Source organism: Dipodomys merriami, unplaced genomic scaffold (assembly GCF_024711535.1).
Source record: "Dipodomys merriami isolate MVZ:Mamm:240054 unplaced genomic scaffold, mDipMer1.0.p SCAF_1047, whole genome shotgun sequence".
NCBI lineage: Eukaryota > Metazoa > Chordata > Mammalia > Rodentia > Heteromyidae > Dipodomys > Dipodomys merriami.
The window spans coordinates 149,024-169,756 of NW_027202324.1; the positions used below are offsets into that span (position 1 = coordinate 149,024).

The 20,733-nt window shown below is 32.4% G+C and overlaps 1 non-coding gene across 1 annotated transcript; it reads left to right on the plus strand.

Annotated features, from left to right (window-relative positions):
- The first annotated feature begins 577 nt into the window (after positions 1 to 577).
- Positions 578 to 679, plus strand: LOC138811228 (U6 spliceosomal RNA). Its single transcript, XR_011367337.1, has one exon. It is a non-coding gene; the product is annotated as a U6 spliceosomal RNA (small nuclear RNA).
- Positions 680 to 20,733: the final 20,054 nt, after the last annotated feature.

Genomic DNA, 20,733 nt, shown 5'->3' on the forward strand with positions numbered 1-20,733 from the left:
GTATAATAAACAATTATATTTTGATAAAATACCTTCTATTCTGAATATTTCGGTCTGCAGTGTTCATCTCTCTATGAACCCTTGTAACTAAGATTAATTTTGTTCCAGTAAGAAAACTATGCTGTCAGGGTAAGATATTCTGGTTGGTCTGTTCCTACATGGAAGAAGGGTGAAGGGTAAGGAAGACATTTGTACCACTGAGACCTCATTTAGGAAATTTTAAGCTGCAGAAGTTTAGAAGTAGCTCTTATGCAAGGCTTACTTTGAATCCATTAGCTCCACAAAGCTAACTCCGTTGATAAGTACTTGAAAAGCCATCACCTTTGGACTTAGCTATAAAGGCTTCAAAATATGATCAAATTTCAAATGAAAACGACAAAATAGTCATTGACAAAAAATTGCAAATGTGAGCAATCGACCAAACAATATAAGTTTTTTCCACTATATACAGAAATTTATAGAAATAAAATCAATAGCATATTTAGGAACAATAAAGGTTCCTTGTTACAAATAGGAAACCAAGGATATATGCCTGTATAAAGATTGCATCATTAACTACTTAAATTAAGAGGATACTCCATGCTTCAGCAGTCGGTCTACCCAAATTACAACAATACAGAGATTAACATGGCACTTGCACAAGGATGATATGAAAATGTGTGAAGTATTATATTTTTCATTCTTCAAATGCAAGAAATGAAAAACAGTTATTAAAAAGTTGATTACAAAAATCAAGTGTAACAAAACCTGTAATTCATAGAATTACAGGTTAGTTTGACAACAGTGTATTAAATCTTCACCTTCGAACGGCCCTTACATAGAATAACCTTTAAAAAACTTGAAATTAGATAACATTATCTTTTTATCCCAAAGAAATAAAATAATATAAGGACCTCGGGAAAAAAGGAATCTTAAACTTTTTCTATATAGAATGTAATCTGAAAGGACACATTTATTAATGAACCTTTATATTATAAAACAATATAGACTGCAAAGTATTATATCTAGAAGACAATGAAATAGATTATGAACTTTATAGAAACATAGATACTTTTTTCAGACAAGCACCAGGATTATCTTTAATTTCTATACTATTCATTTCAACAGAAAAAATAAAATTAAAAATATTCCAAACTCTGCAGAAATCATTATAGATGCATACAAACAACTCTTAAATACATTTTGACACCAAAGTCATGCAATTCACGTGGAAGAATACCATGGAATCCATAAATTTTTAAATTAAGATATTACTGTTGTTTTGTATTATGAAAATATTTTGTAGGGACAGAAAGGATGGACTGGCACTTTTGAAATTTAAGAAACTTAACCAAACCATTACTACATAGGAGTACAATTTGTACAGCCTTCCACTACTTCAAAAGTAGTGATACATACTTATCCTTTTGGCAATATCAGATGAGGTTTCTTCCAAGTTGTTTTTCAGATCCGGTTTGATATCATGATTCAACAGAAGGAGGTACAGCATATCTTTGCTATTTCAATTCCCAGCAACAAGATTCAAGGGGGTCGAGAGGACTTTAGTTTGGAGATTGGTATCTGCATCATGATGAAGTAAGAAAGAATCCATTCTGGTATTATTCCACATATAAGCACTGTGCAGGGTTGCCAAGCCATTCAGAATTATAGCATGAATATCTGCCTTGAGCTACCAACTCATGGACAATGTCTAAATGTCCACTTTAGGATTCCTGATGAAGAGGGGTATACTTACCTCATCTCTAGTATTCATATGAGTGGCCTTTTTGAAAAATAGTCTCGGTACTGTAGTAAGCCGATTCATTTCGACATCCCAAAGAAGAAATTTGCATGGATTCTTCTCCATTATTTTCTTGCAATTGATACCTTTCTCACGTTTTCATCTTGTTCCTTGTCTTCATCAGAATTGCCTAACCAGAGACTTTGAGTACCAGTGGAAATGAAGTGTCCATGTATGTCCCCAATAGTTCAGGTTGGTTGAACTGGTCAGAAAAATCTGGTGAATTTTCTGCATATGTTAATCCACCATGATTTATTTTCTCTTTTTCCATTTTTACTATTTTAAATTATTCTAACTGGAGAGTAGTGAATTGATAGAGAGCAGAGGAAAGATTTTCCTCCGTATTCAAATGCACAGACTGAAAATGAGGACAAGTGCTGTCTTCATAGGCAGCTTATTCTAGAAAGGAGAAAATAGGAAACAATGCCTTCTATGTAAATGATTTGGGAAATACCAAGATATAGTGTAAGAGAACTTACTATTCAATATATGAGCTTTAAGTGCTTTCTAATAGATCCATTATTTACTGGTAACCAACCTTAGAAAAAAATGTATAGTGCAGTAGTAAAATAGAAGTCCTTTGTATGACTACCTAAATTCTTGTTTTTTTTTTAAAGACACTTGTTTTCATCTAAAAAATAGGCCTATCTATTTTCTTCAGTTGATTTTGATGATTGAAGATGCTTAATGAGGAGTCAACATGTATTGTAGTCCTTTGATATCAATTAAATTTCAGTTTTTCTTCTTGGATAATATAATGATCAAAGCAATAGGTCAGAATCAGCAAACAATAGTTCAGCATCATACTTTCAATGCAAATGGATCACCAGTAAGTAATCTTTGATACCATTTTCCACAAAGTTTTGTCACAGATACAATCTGCCTGTCTTTTCTAGCTGCTTTCCTAGCCTGGATCTCTTCTTTCATTGTGCAAGAAAAGTGTGATTCAACTGATTTCAGTCAGAATTGTTAATAGAATCATCAAGGATTTAGATTCTTTATAAAAAAAATTAGGTGTGGGGCCTGAACTCTGGGCTTGGGCACCGTCCTTGAGCTCTTCAAATCAAGGCAAGTGCTCTACCACTTGAGCCACAGAACCACTTCTGCGGTTCTGTTTATGTGGTGCTGATTTGGAAAATGGCAGAGCAGAAAGTGAAATGATGCAACCAAAAATATAAAAGCAAAATAAATTAGGATAATTATGGATCAACTTATTGTCTATGAGAATCATGAACGAGAGAGAGGAAGAGAGATACAGATGTTCAATGACCTAGCTGGCCAAAAAATCCATGCTTCTGATCCATTTACAAAGTAAAGAATTTTATTTTTTATTTGTTAAAAGAGATTGAAATATAATTTATGTATTTATTGAAATTAGTAAATACATTTTAGTAGCCTACATAAAGAGACATAGCTTTGACCAAATTATAAATAAGAATCTTAATCCTTGGACTGGGTTGCTGGCTCAGTGGTAGAGTGCTTTACTTGCAACTTACTATAGTGCAGAGACTACTTTCAAAAAAGGCCAGTCATATGAATACTGAGGATGAGGATGAGTATACCCCTCTTCATCGGGAAGCCTAGAGTGGACACTTAGACATTGTCCATGAATTGGTAGCTCAAGGCAGATATTCACGCAATTACTGTGAATGTCTGGACACCCCTGCACAGTACTTATATGTGAAACATATTGCAACAGTACACACACACACACACACACACATACATACATACACACACATATACACACATACACACACATCATCAGATTTCTTCGTATGTATTTTTTGTGTATGGTCTTAAGAAGAAATTTACATTACTAACTTGAATTTCTGACAGAACAATATAATCACTATACAACTTGCTTCTATACTCTCAATATTAAATTGCTAAGTATGTGCAATATATAAGTATAGGAAAAAGTAGGAGCCACACTGCTGGCTCATGTCTTTATTCCAAGCTAATCAGAAAGACGAAATCTGATTATTGTGGTTTGAAACCAGACCAAGAAAAAAAGTCCATTAGATTCTGGTTTGAAAGTAACCAGCAAAAGCTAGAAATGGTACAAGCAATAAAATGATAGCCTTGAGAAAACTAAAACAAATAAAAAAAAAACAAATTCTAGGACAGAGCTAGGCCCTGAGTTCAAGCTCTAGTATTAGTATTTAACTAATGAAGGAATGAATTAGTTTAATAATTACCTAAAATAAATTAAGTGGTCACAGGTGGCGGGGCAAATAAAATGTTACTACCATGGTGACTGGATTATGTATTATTTTGTAATAAGGCAAATTATCATTTGTCCAAATCACCAATATTTTATTTGAACTTTTTTGTACAATAAACCCTGAATTTAGCATGTGTGTATATGTGTGTGTTCGTGCACACACATGTGTGTTTATGTGTGTGAGTTTGCTCTTGCAATATTGCTTGCCAATATGAACAGGGTGAGGCTGCAAAGAGCTGTGTTGCAATGTTTTTTATTTATAAGTGTTCTGTCCTGTCATTTCAGTAAATTTTATTTGTTAAGTAATAAAATCATCATAATCAAAGCATTTACAACATAAGTTAGATAAAAGAGATCATTTTTATTTCTTAATATATGTTAGGTAAAAATATACACATATAATTAGGTAGTAAGTTATTCTGTAAGATGACTGTACAAAATGTGTATTTGACTTCTTAAATTGGTTATATTTTTAAGAAATATTCATGGAGTGATTTTGACCGACTTGACCAAATAGGTATTACTCTCAGGGTATTTCTGTGAAACTCAAGGTGGATAAACTCTTTCCGTTTTTCAGTTGAAAATAACTTTCTTTGTAAGACCTTATCTATTCACACTAAGATAATAAACCCCGTATTTTTAAGGTTTGAATATCCCATCATAATGACTGAAAATCAGTATTGTATCTATACTTGCTAGATATATATTTTTTAAAAAACAAAAACATGTGTTATCTCCAGATTTTGGATGCATTTGAAGTTGTTTTGTACATACAAAGCTTTCTTCATTAATAGTTCTTTTGTGGGAGTAACTATCACAACTTTAACAAATAAGGCTTTTCTAATATCTTTTCCAATATAAATAACACCCCAGAGAGAGTTGTTTTTTTTTTTTTTTTTTTGCCAGTTATGGGGCCTGAACTCGGCCTGGGCACTGTCCCTCAGCTCTTTAGCTCAAGGCGAGCACTCTACCACTAGAGCCACAGTGCCACTTCCAGCTTTTTCTGCTTATGTGGTGCTGAGGAATCGAACCCAGGGCCTCATGCATACAAGGCAAGCACTCTACCACTGAGCCACCTTCCCAGCCCCCCCAGAGAGAGTTTTGCAATTTCATAAAAACATATAAATGTTTTAGTAATATTTTAGTTCTTTGACTATACAGCTAAAGACATTTGTGAAATAAATATTGTTAAGATCTGAAAATGTAAGTGGCTATATTGGCTTTTTATGCATCATTTTATGTAAAGCCAGTTTTTTTGAAACTAAAAGAAATAGAATAAAAGAATGTAAGTGAATTGGGTAACCTAATTATAAGTATAATTTTGTTTTCTATTAGCACAGTCCTTTGAATGTACATGATGCAGTTAAATTATTTTTGTGTCACTGTGCTTCAGTTATTTTTAGAATCTTTGTAGTTATGAGTGAATTTGTAGTATAAATAAAGGTCTTTTAATATGATTAGGATTAATCTTGTGTTTTGTGTTCTACTCCCATGAACATGAGTTATTTTCATTAGTCTTCAGTATCATAAGAAATTTTGAAAAAATTTGGTAGTATTGATGTCTTTATTTTGGGAGGGGAGGGGTCCGGTAGTGGGGCCTGAACTCTGGGCACTATCCCTCAGCTCTTTAGCTCAAGGCTAGCACTCTACCACTTTAGCCACAGCGTCATATCCAGCTTTTTTCTTTTTGCTTGTGTGGTGCTAAGGAATCGAACCCAGGGCTTCATGCATATAAGGCAAGCGCTCTACCACTAAGCCACCTTCCAAGCCCTTCATTTCTTTTTAAACCAATAGTATTCACAAGTTGGAGAGTCTTTTAATTCATACTTAGGTCTTGGTGTCTATGATTTTTTATCCTCTCATTCCTAACATTAATGATAGGTCAGAATGCATTTTTGGGTATAGGAAAGGTAACATATTTATGTGGGGTCAAAGGTGATTTTTATATCAGTCTTGCTTTAACTATTTTAAAGTAGTACCTTTCTCTCAAAATGTTAGGTACAAAAAGCAATCAAAATACTTCGAATGGTAAACAACTTAGTTGAGCTGCAATGTGAAAATGATTGGTCCATAAGACCTGCAGTCTGTTTCCATCAGGAATTGGGGAGGTCATTCTTTCAGTAAGACAGTGTTAAACAGAAATATGGTCCCCAGGCATTGCAGTGTTGAGTAAAGGGATAAAATATGGTTTTTACTATTTTGAGCTAGAAATCAAGAATGTAATACTTTAGCAGTTCCTTTCACCAAGGAGGTATGCATTGATTATTAACTTTGACTTTTCATATTACAGTTCCCTATTTTCTAACAAAGATAAAGTGAAATATTGTGAAACTGAAAACAATAATTCTGGGAAATTTTCCTAGAATTTGTAGACTAAGTGCTGATATTTTAGTCATAAAATAGAATGAGGTTAATTGATACAGTGGGACATGATCCTCAGGTTAACACTTACCATGTGTGCAATGTTGTACTAGTAACTCCAACTCTGAAGACTTCAATATTATTAACTGAGAATTAAAAATGTAAGGAGTTCCACTTTATGCAATTATTGTGAGGATTAAATTATATACCATAGGTAAAGTACTTGGAAAAACAATCAATTAGCATTTGACACATTCTACCTTTTATTTTATCATGTAGTGAATTCTAACATTTTTACTGTGATTTAATATGTGCAATGTAATGTATTGATATTCATTGCATTGATCACTTTTCTGTCACTATGAGGAAAATACCTACAAAGAAAACTTCTGAGGAAGAAAATATTATATTGACTCATGGTTTAAGAGAACAGGGTTTAAGATCAAATGTCTCCATTGTTTTTAATTATATTTTTATTATCTTAACTAGGTATACACGGGAATTTCCATTCAATAAATGAGTTTTTAAGTTTGGATCTTTATATAACTTTTCCCTACCCTTCCAAACCTCACCCCACTTTAATTTTTTCTATTTTCATATTATTTGCATTGAATATAATGTCTTCACTCTTACTCCATAACTCTCTTTATTCCTTCCCTTTGTCTTCCCCTCACATCTTCCAGGTGATAGTTTCCTGGTATTCATTTTGTTGGATTAAAAGTTCAATTTTATAAGATACTACTACACCTTTTAAATACTGCTCTGAAAAATGAAAGCTTTGGTTAATACTGTTGTTTAACTTGCATAAAATTCTGGCTTCCAAATATGCGACAGAACATGGGTCCTTTGTGTGTCTGCTTCTGACTTCGTTTACTTAGCATATTTTTAGATCTATCCATTTCTTTGCAAATAATGTAACAGTCCTCATAATGGATGCATGCAATCCAATTGTGTATATATGACACACTTTCTCCAACCATCCCTCCGCCAAATGGCATCTTGGCTGTTTCCATAACTTGGCTGTGGTGAATAGTGCAGTAATGAACAAGGTTGTGAAAGTGATTTTACAGTAACCTTTTCTAAGAATTCATCACTATTTTTCTGTGAGCAATCCTTTAGCCAGTTTTTCAGAATAAGCACATCCTTCCTTTCATCTCCATCACAACGTATTGCAAGTCATCAAAAACACACTATCCCATACATGTCTCAATAAGCTAAAACCACACTATGCCCATATTCTTTCAATATATTTTTAATACATAAATTTAGTGAGAACCTTCTATGTACTTTCCTAATGTGCGAATGAGAGACATAACAAGAGTAAAAGTAAGAAATATTCATTTTAATTAGCTATTATCATATTTAAAATCTTTTTCAGCTCTAACTCATAGCCTCACTTACTATTATTTTAATCTTTATTTGATTACTTCATCTATCCCCTAAATTATAATAGGTGAGTTAAATACATACAAAAAGTGTGGTTTGATTTTGACACTCATGTGTGAGGATGCACAATATGGGCAAATAGATGGATTAGAATTAATAGAAATTATCCATTTTGTTAGAGATGGTTTTTCCAAACTGATTCATATTTCATTCAACAAAAAGAAACGTGTAACAATTCCCTTTGTTTTGCTCCTTATTAACTTTTGTTTCCATTTTATTTTATAATGGATGATTTCATATATGTACTGTAGATACAAAAATATGTTAAACTATTTCTATCCATATGTATTGATATATATACATAAATACATATATTACACAGGGTACAACGATAATTTTTAACTTCTGTAACTATACAATTTACTAAATTATTAAAAACATCGACGGCTCATGCCTAGACTCCTGGTTACTCGGGAGGCTGAGATCTGATGAACATGGTTTAAACCCATCCTGGGCATGAAAGTCCATTAACCTCTTATCTCCAAACAACCAACAGAAAATAAGAACTGGAACTGTGGTTTAAAGTAATAGAGTGGTAGCCTTGAGAGAAAAAGCTCAGGGACATAACCCGGCTCTTAGTTCAAGAACTACAATCTACACAAAAAATCTATTTAATTTACACCTGTGTAAGTAGAGTATTTCCATAACCCAAATGCATATCCATGCTCATTTGCAAGGTAACTCTGTTTTGTGTGAAGAAACACTAAACATTATCACTAAAGTAGCATTGGAAAGTGGGTTCATTCTATCTCTCTAATGGATTTTTCTCCACTCAAATACTCAAGTGTTACAATTATTCCAATTATTAAAATCATAGCTTTTTTCTTTAATATCCCTAATATTACAGTATCTTGTGCCCACTAAATGGGTGTTCTTACCACTTTGTCATGTGTCCTGCCCTAAATTATCCTGATAATTTTTTCAGATAGAAACTGGCTTCCTACATGTGTATGATCTTGGTCTCAGTCCACTTTATGTTATTCTTCCTGGAATTTAGAATAACAAGTGCATGGTGTTATGTACAGATTTTTCCGTCTAGTCTGGGCCTTAGCCAATGTTCTCACAACAGTGCACTCCCATGTAGTCAGGATTTTCATAAGCTTGTCATAGATGATTTTTAAAAAATCTTTGCATTTCCTGCAGGTTCTTGAGTACTGAATTAATTTGTGTTTTCTTGTCTTGTTTTGTTTCATTTGAATGTATGTGTTGAGTTGTTCCTAACTTTACTTTTTGTTTCTTTCCCTGATGTTCTTACCTAAAGTGCTGAGAAACGAATTCTTCTTTCTCAAGATAGTCAGGGTGAACGTTATTTATTCCAAAGCAATTTCAGTAACATTTAAACACCTTCATATCTATGAATGGTATAAAAATGCTAAGCGCTGAGAAGGGTGTTTTTACTTTCACGGTAGTCTTTGCCATACACAGATCATGAAATATATGAAGATAATATAACTACGGATGCATGCCAGGAGGAGAAAAACCTATTATTAATTTTTTGACAGAGGCTTCCCTTCTAGTGAAAGAAATATATTATTTGATGCAGGATTTCTCAAAATCATATTGCTAGGAAGAACCTAAACAATCATCTAATACTATAGACTTGAGAGTGATGAATTGACTTCCTGAATAATTTACTTTTGGGTCAATTAAAAGCAAGCTTCCAAAAAGAAAGTAGATTTTAGAGAAACATGATGAATTTTATGTAAATAGGTCCTTAGCTGATTTTGTTAATTTGTGAACTAATACAGGGTAATAAAGTACAGCAAGGTAAAAAAGAATTTCACATTGAAATGCTCATTTGTGTGTGTGTGTGTGTGTGTGTGTGTGTGTGTGTGTGTGTTCATGCGCATGGGAGTATGCAAACACACATGTGCATGTGCTCATGCATGCATTCATCATTCTTGAGGCTTGATAGTGCCTGGGAACTATTCCTCAGCTTCTGTGCCCAAGGATAGTGGTCTACCCCTTCAACCACTTCTGTTTCTTTTGTTTGTTTGTTTAGATAATCACTTGTATTTTCATGCTTGGACTGGCTTTGAATAGTGGTCATGAGATTTCAGACTTCCGTGTAGCTAGTTAAGTGTATTCAGCCTCTGAGTAGCTAGTTAAAATTCTGCCTGTCCTCTATGCTTCACTGCTCTTTTATTCATTTCCTGAGGTAATCACAAGCCTAAGTCATATATATGTCTAATTGCTTTAAAAATGCTGTTACTGCTTGGCACCATGGGCTCCTATCTGTACTCTTAACTACTTAGGAGGCTTGAGAACAGAACGCAGGCCAAAAGTTTAGTGGAATTCCTTCTCAATCTATAGCTGGGTGAATTGGAACATTTCCACCATCCTTCACTATCTAATTACTACGATGGAAAGGACTGTGGATCCAGGCCAATCAAGGTAGCAGGCTGGACAAGTTGATGTTCATCTCGGATGCCATTGATGATGGGAAGGCTAAAAGCACAGATCAGGTCCAAGTTCTTGTGGCAAGGAAACCCCTATACTAAAATGAGCCACTGATATGATGCCAGCCTAGCAAGAAAAATATACCCCAAGTTGAAATACCCACAATTTCCCACAACCAAAATAAATATATACATGAACATTCAAAAAACTGTTCTTTGCTCTAATATCAGCTTTATCTGACTATCATATGATGTGACAGAATAGTTTCTTCATTAAACTTATGATAATTTAAAAAGACCTAAAATATTCTTTCTCCCTTATTAAGTGCAAATGAATGGCAAATTCCCTCATTTCTTACATATTGGACTACCACTATAAATTAATCTTATGTTTATTATTAATAGTAATATATTCTGATTTATTACTTTACTTTGTAACAATTTTTAAACTTTTGGCTTTTCTGCTGAAGTTGAAGTAATTAAATAATATCATCAAATATATTCCTTGGGTATTTATGGCAGTTTTTTACAAAGTTTTTAACCAATGGCTTCTACGAATTCTTAATTGGTATATCATTTGGGTTATTTTTAATTTCAATTTAATTTTATTTTAATGGTAATGTACACAGAGGTTACAGTTACCTAAATAAGGTAAAGTATTGAGTACATTTAATAGGGAAGGAACATTGTAATTCCTTCCATTGAATTTTGTACACTCAAAACAAGAAATACTGATGCTTTTTTTGTTGCTATTGATCCATGGGTACTTTTGCTTTCTTTGTTAATGCATTTTTATTATAAAATCGATATACAGAGGGTTTACACTTAATTGAGTCAACTAAAGAGCACACTTCATTTTATTTTCTAAATTTCAAATTTTGGGCTTAAATGATTTCGTTTCTTTAGGGTAATTCATTTTTTTCAGAGTTGTAGGATTAGTTAATTTATTTTTGCATGATTTTTACACATGTAAATTATTCAGACACATGTATTTTTCTTTTATAATATTTAACATGATTATTTAAACAATTTTTTCTTAATTTTTATATGGTTAATGATTTTAAATAAATTTATTTTCTTATAGTTATAAACATATTTGTCCAGGTAACAAATCCTTACTGTATTTTCAAGAAGCACATACTTTATTAAGAAATGCTTCATTACTTGGCCACTTTTTGGAAATAGTTTTACTTGAATTAAAAAAAAAAAGTTTGAGCTCGGCATTGTGATTTGTGGCATCCATTTTCTAGCTATGGTGGGTAGTGTAAATAGGGTTTGTAATTCGAGAGATACTGAGAAACTCTGACCTTATTATAAAACTATTCAGAATGAAATGAATAGATATATAGCCCTCGCTACTGTTATATAGGGCACCTCACTATCATATTCTAAATCTTGAGTTAAAACACCAGTAACATCAATCTTTTGTCAAAATAAAAGGACATTTGTTTCAAAATGCTTATTATTTAAACTTATTTGCAAATATTCTCATGTCTTCTATTAATTTTCAATTTACTTAATCTATTAAAATCCAAGTATATTGTGATTATTTTATTTCTACTAAACTTTTAAATAGTATGAGTAATATTATGATTTCATATATTAACATACTTTTAGTATTTGTGATAATTTCCTCTGTTTAATATGATAATATGAATATTCCAAATGTGTGTATGTGTGTTTATGTGGTTTTTGTGTGTGTTTGCTTTGTGTGTACTTTGTAATGTTTGGGAGATCACACCATTGCTTCACACATGCTAGGCCAATGTTTTACCATTGAGCTATACTGCCTAGTTATAATCCAAATAGTGTTGCAAATCATGACATTGAAAATTTCATTCCTAGTATGTTTTTTCAAAATTATATATGATAAAATGTGATCCTTATTCTATCCACGCTAGCAATTTTTATTGTTATTTAGAATATTCCCACTACCTTTCCACTTCCAAAGTCTTGTGTTTGTTATTGATAAATGTTTTACTTTGCTTCTTTTCTCTCTTCATTCTTTTTCCCTTTAGAGTTTAGCTAATTTTTCTCTTATTTCTTTGCGAATTAATTATCATATTCCTATTAAATTTCCTTACATTGTAACAGGTATATACAATGCTTTATTTTCTATTTTCTTTTTTCCCATTTTCACTGACTTTTGGTCCAAACTATTAGATGGATTAAAAAGAAACTTGACTCAGGACACTTTAATTTTCTCCTTTTCTTCTCTGAAGTCTTTCTGTTTTTTGAAACACCATAGCAATGACATATAGCTCCTATGTGTTCCATCATTATTTCGCCTCTCACTCTCCTCTGTTGTACAGCTCAAGTTGTTATCATTCAGTTTGATGATGCTACAGCATTATCTAAGTCTTAACTCATTCCTAAATTAATTTTAGTTGTTTCCAGTATTCACTAAAGACATTTCTCTATGTATAATATCTGGGGTCTTGTGTTTTTACAAGGTACAAAATATGAGTGACTATCAAACATCTAGATATCTCTGTAGAATATTGGTCCACCTGCTCACTAAACTCGTATGTAAATTCAAGGAATACAGGTCAGTCAGAACAATCTTGTAAAATTGTGTAGCTTCAGCCTTCATACTAACTTTGAATCTTATTACCATGTTTAGTAGTGAAGACTAAATAGTTCTACTATAAGAGCAGATACATAGAAGAATGTAACAGAGTTGTCAAAAATAAATTCTTAGTTTTATGATCAATAGATTTTGAAAACTATCCTATGACTTTATGAAAAAAAAATAAAATCTTAAATGGGTGTATTGACACTATTGTCTCTCGAGATTTAAAGAATGATCTTAGACTACTACCTCAATCCTTTTTTGTTTTGTTTTGTTTTTTTGACATTCATGGGGCTTGAACTCTGGGCTTAAGCGCTGTCTGTGTGTTCTTCTGCTCAATGTGAGTGCCCTACGGCTTGAGTTACAACACCAAATCTGGTTTTCTAGAGGTTTATTGGATATAAGAGTCTCATGGACGTTCCTGCCTGGCCTGGCAGGGTTACAGATATGAGCCTACTTCCATCCTTATACAAAAATTTAATATAAAAAATGATTATCAAACTAAATGTGAGATGTGAAAACCTATAATGCATAAATGTAAAAGGTTTCTAAAATTTTGACATGGAATGCATTAGTGGCTAATGAAAAGCAAAAATAATCTGGATTATATCAAGTGATAGCTTTTCATAATTCAAAGGACACTATAACCGAAGTGAAAACGTATCCAAGAGATACAGGAAACATATTTGTTAATGCTACAATGTTAATGCTACAATATTACTGAATCTTAAGTATTTTTATATCTTCTAATTCTATATAAATTTTTCCCGAATAGGGTATTTCTTTAAAGAACATATGTAAATTGATAGTCAATAGGAGGAGCAAATGAAATAAGTTCCTCTTTAGTATCTAAGAATAAATCAAAAGAAAACTCACTAGTATGACCATAAAATAAAAAGATTACACAAAATATAGTAGTGCAATTATGGAGAAATTGATATACTCCACATAGCAAATCAATTTGTACAATACTACAATCATTATATCAAGCAAGTTTTCAAAAGGTCAAAGAAAATTTACAGGATATATTTATTACACTTCTATGTATATATTAAAGAGAAGTAAAAAGCTTGTTTGGACAGGGAATATAGCTCATTGACAGTACACTTGAATAATATGTGTTAGAACCTGGAAATAATCCCCAAAAACAAATTTGAAAAGACACACTATAGAGGATGTATGCTGGACAAATTCCTGTAAGTGAATTTTATATCTATCTTAATGTCTGTTCTAAAATTTATGGCATTTCTATTTGAAGAAATGCAAGTTTGTGAAAATTAGGCTTGGAAAACCTATTATTGTACAATTTACTTCCAAAGCACTACAATGTATACAATAAAAGGAGATTATATATTGCATGTGAACTTCATGTCAGCAAAAAGGAAAACTATTGTTAAAAATACTTCACACAAATTGCAGAATACCTAAAAAGATGTTTTCATTGTTGGCTAAAAAGTCTTTGTAAACTACAGCGTTTAAAACAACGATGTGATTTCTGTGTTTTTTGAGTTTTTTGGTCGTTTTTTTGAGTTTATACAGAGATAACTCAATCAAAAAGTGTATATGATAACTGTAATATCTAGGAATTATGCATCACTTATAAGTAATTGATAACCTTTTCTGGAAGAAACTTTTAGCAAATGACAAATGACCCAAATCTATGCATCTGCATTCTAAGAAAGTCATATGTTACTTCTTCAATCCAATTGTATTCTCTACTTTGCTAGGAAAAAAATTATTATCAAGGTAAGAACCAATAGCAATGAAAAGAATAAAAATACATAATCATCTTGACTTATTTGTGAAAATAACAAATGAAATAAAACAATTTCACTTAAGCAACTCCAATATTAGTATATATAAAGATGTTCCTGAATACCAATATCCATTGAATTTTTGGAATTTTAATTTCGACCAACATATAAAAACTAGAACAAGAAAACAAATATAGTCTTAGAGCAAATCAGCTTTCGACTAATTTTTTTAATTGTTTTGAAATTACAAAAGTATTGATACACTGGGAAGGGATGTGAAGGGTAAACAAAGGAGGAGGCTGCAGTGCTTGATAAGAAATGTACTTATCTTGCCCATGTAATTGGAACCCGTGTGTACAGTATGTTCACAATAAAAAATAAAATTTTTAAAAAAAAGTGAGGAAAAGGAAAAAAAGGAAAAAAAGAAAAAGAAAAGAAAAAAAAGAATTGATACCATTAAGAAAATGATTTTTTCCTATGGAAATCAATTTAAAATGTTTATTACTTATTATAACTCAAATAGAAAACAAGAGTATTTTTATACAATCATTACAAATATCATTTTAATACTATAATAAAATAGAATAAAAGACCAGTCCCAATATATTATCATTATTCTTAATTCCTAATCATTACCTAAATACCTTAAACTGAATAGTCATGTCTTTAACATAAACATAAATATTCTATAGGTTTTACTTAACATTTTCCAGGGGAATGTATTCATGTTTCTAAGGAATGTTCACAGCAGTTAAAAGGTGCTTTTTTGAAATTAATGTGAGGCACAGAGGTAACTCCTGTTTTAAGTGGTTAAATGGAGATAAGAATTGAACAAGTATTTTTTTTGCTGGATGGAGGGGTCCAGTCGTGGGGCCTGAACTCTGGCCTGGGCGCTGTCCCTCAGCTCTTCAGCTCAAGGCCAGAGCTCGATCACTTGAGCCACATCGCCACTTCCAGCTTTTTTCTTTTTGCTTATGCCGTGCTGAGGAATATAATCCATGGCCTCATGCATGCAAGGCAAGCGCTCTACCACTAAGCCACCTTCCCAGTCCCCTAAAAAGTACTTTCCTGTCTGGGCTAGTTTCAAACACAATTCTAAGATCTCATTACCCAGAATCGCTCAAATTATAGGCATGAGTCACTTGGTTTGATGTATTTTTTTTAATTTAATTATGTTTTAAGATTTTTGTTTCACTATAATGTACATCGTTCCACACATAAATTCAAATATATGTATTTATTTCTGATGACAAATATTCTCTAAAATGTATGTCTTTCTACATATTATATGTATATATATATATGTATATATATATTGCTGAAGACAGACTTCCTCTAAAACTTTTATGCTACTATTTTTTGACCTTTTTCATTTCAAAGATATACAGTCTATTCTTCCAAAAGTTTCCTAGAATACAATAACTAATATTTCAATAGAATGTATAATCTATTACTTTCAAGGGAATTTTAGAGATACACATGATATTGCAGTAACATTTACAGTATAATACTTGAAATAATTCTGTTGCCACTCTTAAATATTTGTGTGTAGTGGTGGGGAGAGAAGAAACTAATTCATACTGGTTAGGAATTTGCAATAATTCCAAAATCTATTCCATAATTTGTTATAAGCACATAGTCAATCTACCTGTTAAGGTTTAGTTTTTTTGTTTCTTTATTTGTGCAGATTTTTAATATGGATGCATGCACAGTGGCAACATTAAAAATATTAATCCAGATTTTGTGGATGATTTATATTTCTCTTGGGTAAACTAATGAGCTCCAAGAAAATGTCCATAAGGTGCCTTTCAATTCTAATATCACTGTTTGTCTTAAAATGCTTTAAATTCTACACACTTTAATGTGGACACAGGGTCATATTGTGGAACTTTTCTCCGCAGAGAGTGAGCACTACCCTATTGCTTAACATGGACAATGTACCTTCATACATAGACTGGGCATGTGCAAAGAAGAAGTGGTAGTTGAACAATTTTCTTAGCAGTTTTTACAGATGAAATGTAAATAGAGCAACTACGAACTCAAAAGGAATGTGCAAAGAAGACAAGGGCACAAAGTAGAATGTGCCAAGAAATGCTGAAGTATATTTTCAAATAATGTGCTCAGGTGTGAGGGTGTGTTCAAAGTACAGATTCAGACAATGTACTTGGATATCTTGGGGGGGGGGACTGCTTTAACCTATTCTGGGATAAATGTACAAGCACAAGCCGCTAACTCTGACTCTAATCAGACACAATGTCATCAACTAGGGATAAATTCCAACTGCAAAGTAAGAAAAAAAAGGCTTATCACAGTTAGTGTTCAGGTTGAAGCAATGGCAATCACATAACTTTTCTTACAAATCTTCCATTGTTTTGGAGCATTAAAGTAGGAAAAATCCAAGTAATTATTTTGCATGTACCTAAATTAAATGAGATATATTCTATTGGTCTCTCTTTAACTTGAAAGTTATAGATTAGGTCTTTTTATACTCTATCTTTGGACAATGATCTGCTGTCAGTTGTTTTCTTCTCGTCCCCTTCTTTTGCCCTTCCACTTACATAATTGTTATTTAAAGAGACATACTTAAACTTGCATTTCTAAATTCTTCAAAATTATCTGAACTACTTTATACTTCTGGCAGCCTCCTATATCTTTCTCAAGGGACATATTTTTGGCACTACCATATTTATCTTCTGATATTGGATATCTTCCTGACTAATTAAGTGCAAGATATACATGAGACTCATCCAGATTTCTCAAAACTCCTACCACCATAAAATCCTATCTTACTTAGAAATCATGCTTTTAGAATGTCTGGGGAAGTGGCATCTCTCATTTTTGAATGACCCTAAGTGATAATTACATGCCGTCATGTTTTAAACCAATATGCGACTCAGTAGATGAACTAATTGACAAAATGTGGTTTATGTATGCACGGTGGAATTCTTTTTTTTTTAATATTATTTTATTTTATTTGAGAACATACTGTACAGAGGGGCTACAATTACATGGGCAGGATAATGCATACATTTCTTACCAAGCATTGCAGCCTCCTCCTTTGTTTACCCTTCACCTCCCTTCCCAGCCTCCCCCCTCCCCCCACCCAATTATACCCCCCTTCCCCCCCGACATTGTAAAGCTGGTTTTGACATGACATTTTGTACTTCTCATTGTTGCAACAGGTCCACCTGAATCCTTAAACGACTTGTTTGGCCCCATCTCCTCCACATGTTATACTGACATCAAATATAGTGAAAGCGGGGGTTACAATGTGGGGGAGGGACATACAAAGCAACAAAGAAATAATCTTATAAATGCGTTAGAAACATATGCATGAAAGAAACGAGAACATTAAAATACATATTTAAGGGTTCATTTTCCTAACATCACATTATCTGACCTTTTCCGCTTGACTCATACCTATACTAGATATTGCAAATAAGGGAAACCATGGGACCTATGCTTCTTTGGGCCTGGCTTACTTCACTTAATATAATTTTTTCCAAGCCTTTCCATTTCCTAACAAATGGGGAAATGTCATTCTTTCTGATGGAGGCATAGAATTCCATTGTGTATATATACCACATTTTCTTGATCCATTCATCTACTGAGGGGCATCTGGGTTGGTTCCATATCTTAGCTATGGTAAATAATGCTGCAATAAACATAGTTGTGCTGGTAGCTTTAGTGTGGTCTTGTTTGTAAACATTTGGGTAAATGCCCAAAAGTGGGATTGCTGGATCATAGGGGAGATCTATGTGAAGTCTTTTGAGGAACCTCCATATTGCTTTCCAAAGTGGTTGAACAAGTTTACATTCCCACCAACAATGGAATTCTATACTTCAAATTCATACGGAAATGGAAAGACTTGGAAAAATCCTACAAAGTAAAATAAACAAGACACAAAGAAATAGATTCCGTTGTTTCCTCATTTGTAATAAGTAGGAAATGTCTAGGATAGTGCTAGCAGTTGAGCAGAATTGCTCAATAACTATGTATGTATGACCATATAAGATGATGATGAGCAAAATGGACTCCTGGATATGGGAACAGAATTTTCTGTTTGTGGTTGTTGTTTTTAATGTACTATGTGATTCCTTTTTTCTTTTGTGTTTTCCCTTTGGTTTATCCCTGTTATATTTGATTTCAATATCCTGTGTATTGTATATACATTTATCTTAATTTAGCAAGGGAAGAGGAACAATGAAATGGCAAGACAAAGAACAAAGGGCAAACCAATGCAATAGCAATACTCACAAAACAACATGTTGGAAATTTACATTTCAACTTATGGGGTGTATTGGGGTAAAGGAAAACTGTGAGAAAAATGAGGGAGGGGTAAAAAAAGTAGCACATATTATGTATTCACTACCTTATAATTACTGCAACCCCTTCTATATATCACCTTGACAATAAAATTAAATTAAAATTGAGCTGTATAAAATATAATTTCACTGTATTGGTATAGTAATTTTATTCTAAGTGTATTACCTTTTTAAGAAATGAACATTTTGGCTGCTAATTTGATTTAATTATCCCTTTATGAGAGGGTCATCAACTTGAATATTATCAAACAATACAATATTTTTAGAATATACTTGTCATTATTTTGGAAAAAAATTGTTTTAGTATTGTCTCATACTAAAACAGAAAAAGTTCAATTCTATGGAAACACTTAACTTTTCAAACTTAATAATTGTTAGGAGGACAGAATATATGTGTTCTTCAACATTCCTATTATTACTAGCTATTCATATTCAAATTCTGAACATGCCACACTAGAGACATTCAAAACAGTACCTGTTTGCATTTTATTTAATTCTGTAATAAGTGCAGTTTTCAATGAGGCGTTACATATTTAAATTCAACAGAAAAAATAACCACAGTCTGGTAGAAGTTAAAACGATGAAGTATCTATATTAATTCCTCTAGAGTAAACATTTGTTTATCAAGTAAGCCATTATTTAGATAACCATCAATCCCAAGATTTTATGCCATAAAGTCATCCTAGCTCAACAATTTCCAACTTGTAATGTGCACGTTAAAATTCCTTAAATTCACAACATGACTAGCATATAAGTATTGTGAAAAATACTACACTACTGCTAATGTGATGCCCTTCGTACACTAAACACTACACTAAACTTTGCTGCATCATTTTCCACCCAGTGTTACCCTTGAGATCAGAACACTTGCAAATATTATTTATAATTACATATTTTATCTATCATAGATAATCAGGAGATCTGAATGTCTGAATATTAAGATCTGAAGATTCTGGTTCAAATCCCACCGAGGAAGGACGGTTCCTTAGATGCTTACCTCCAATAAACTGGTCACGAAAAGCCTGACACAAGTGGCACTGAGGTTCAAGTGGTAGAGCAGTAGCCTTGAGCAAAAACAGGCTCAGGAACAGTGCCCAGGCCTAGAAGTTAAGCCCTAGGACAAACCAAATAACAAAAACAAAATAAAAACAAACCCTAACAGTAGCATTTTTCTCATTGTATACAGAGGTACATAATTAAGGAAATTTCTTCCTGTGTTATGTATTGGTAGAAAAAAAAAAGATGTCACACAATTACTCTCTTCATACCATGTTACACCAAAGTCTCAAAAAGTTGCTCTTTTGGTAAATTTATAAATTAATAGTATCAATTTGTTGACAACTTTATCTAGATTATTCACATTATCATGTTACTTATGAACTGTTGAAATTAACTGTTAACTAACTACTAATTATACCTTACTTGAAATAATATTTTAGGCAAATAGAATGCCATAATAATTTGTGAATTTGTAAATTAAATCTTCTACTTAAAAACAATTTTATACGATCCTATAGAATATTAAATTACCAACAAAAATATTTATTTTAAATCTAAATTCTTATTTAGCCAGGTCTACAAAGTCCTACATTAAATGAACTTTCCTATTTCTCTAGGCTTAAGCTTTTGTAATCCAACATTTCTTTAGAATCTAACAGAATGATGGTTGCTTTTTCAAATTCTTGGTTGGGAATCATGAGCTCTTTTGCATCTAGTAATATTCTGTAATGAAGGCGACATTTAAACACAACTGTAATATTCTGTAATGAAGGCGGCATTTAAACACAACTGAGGATTATATGAGTTGCGTTTCAATAGGAAATTTGACTTCTCAAAATATATTGACAAAATTAGCCCAAATTTCCAACT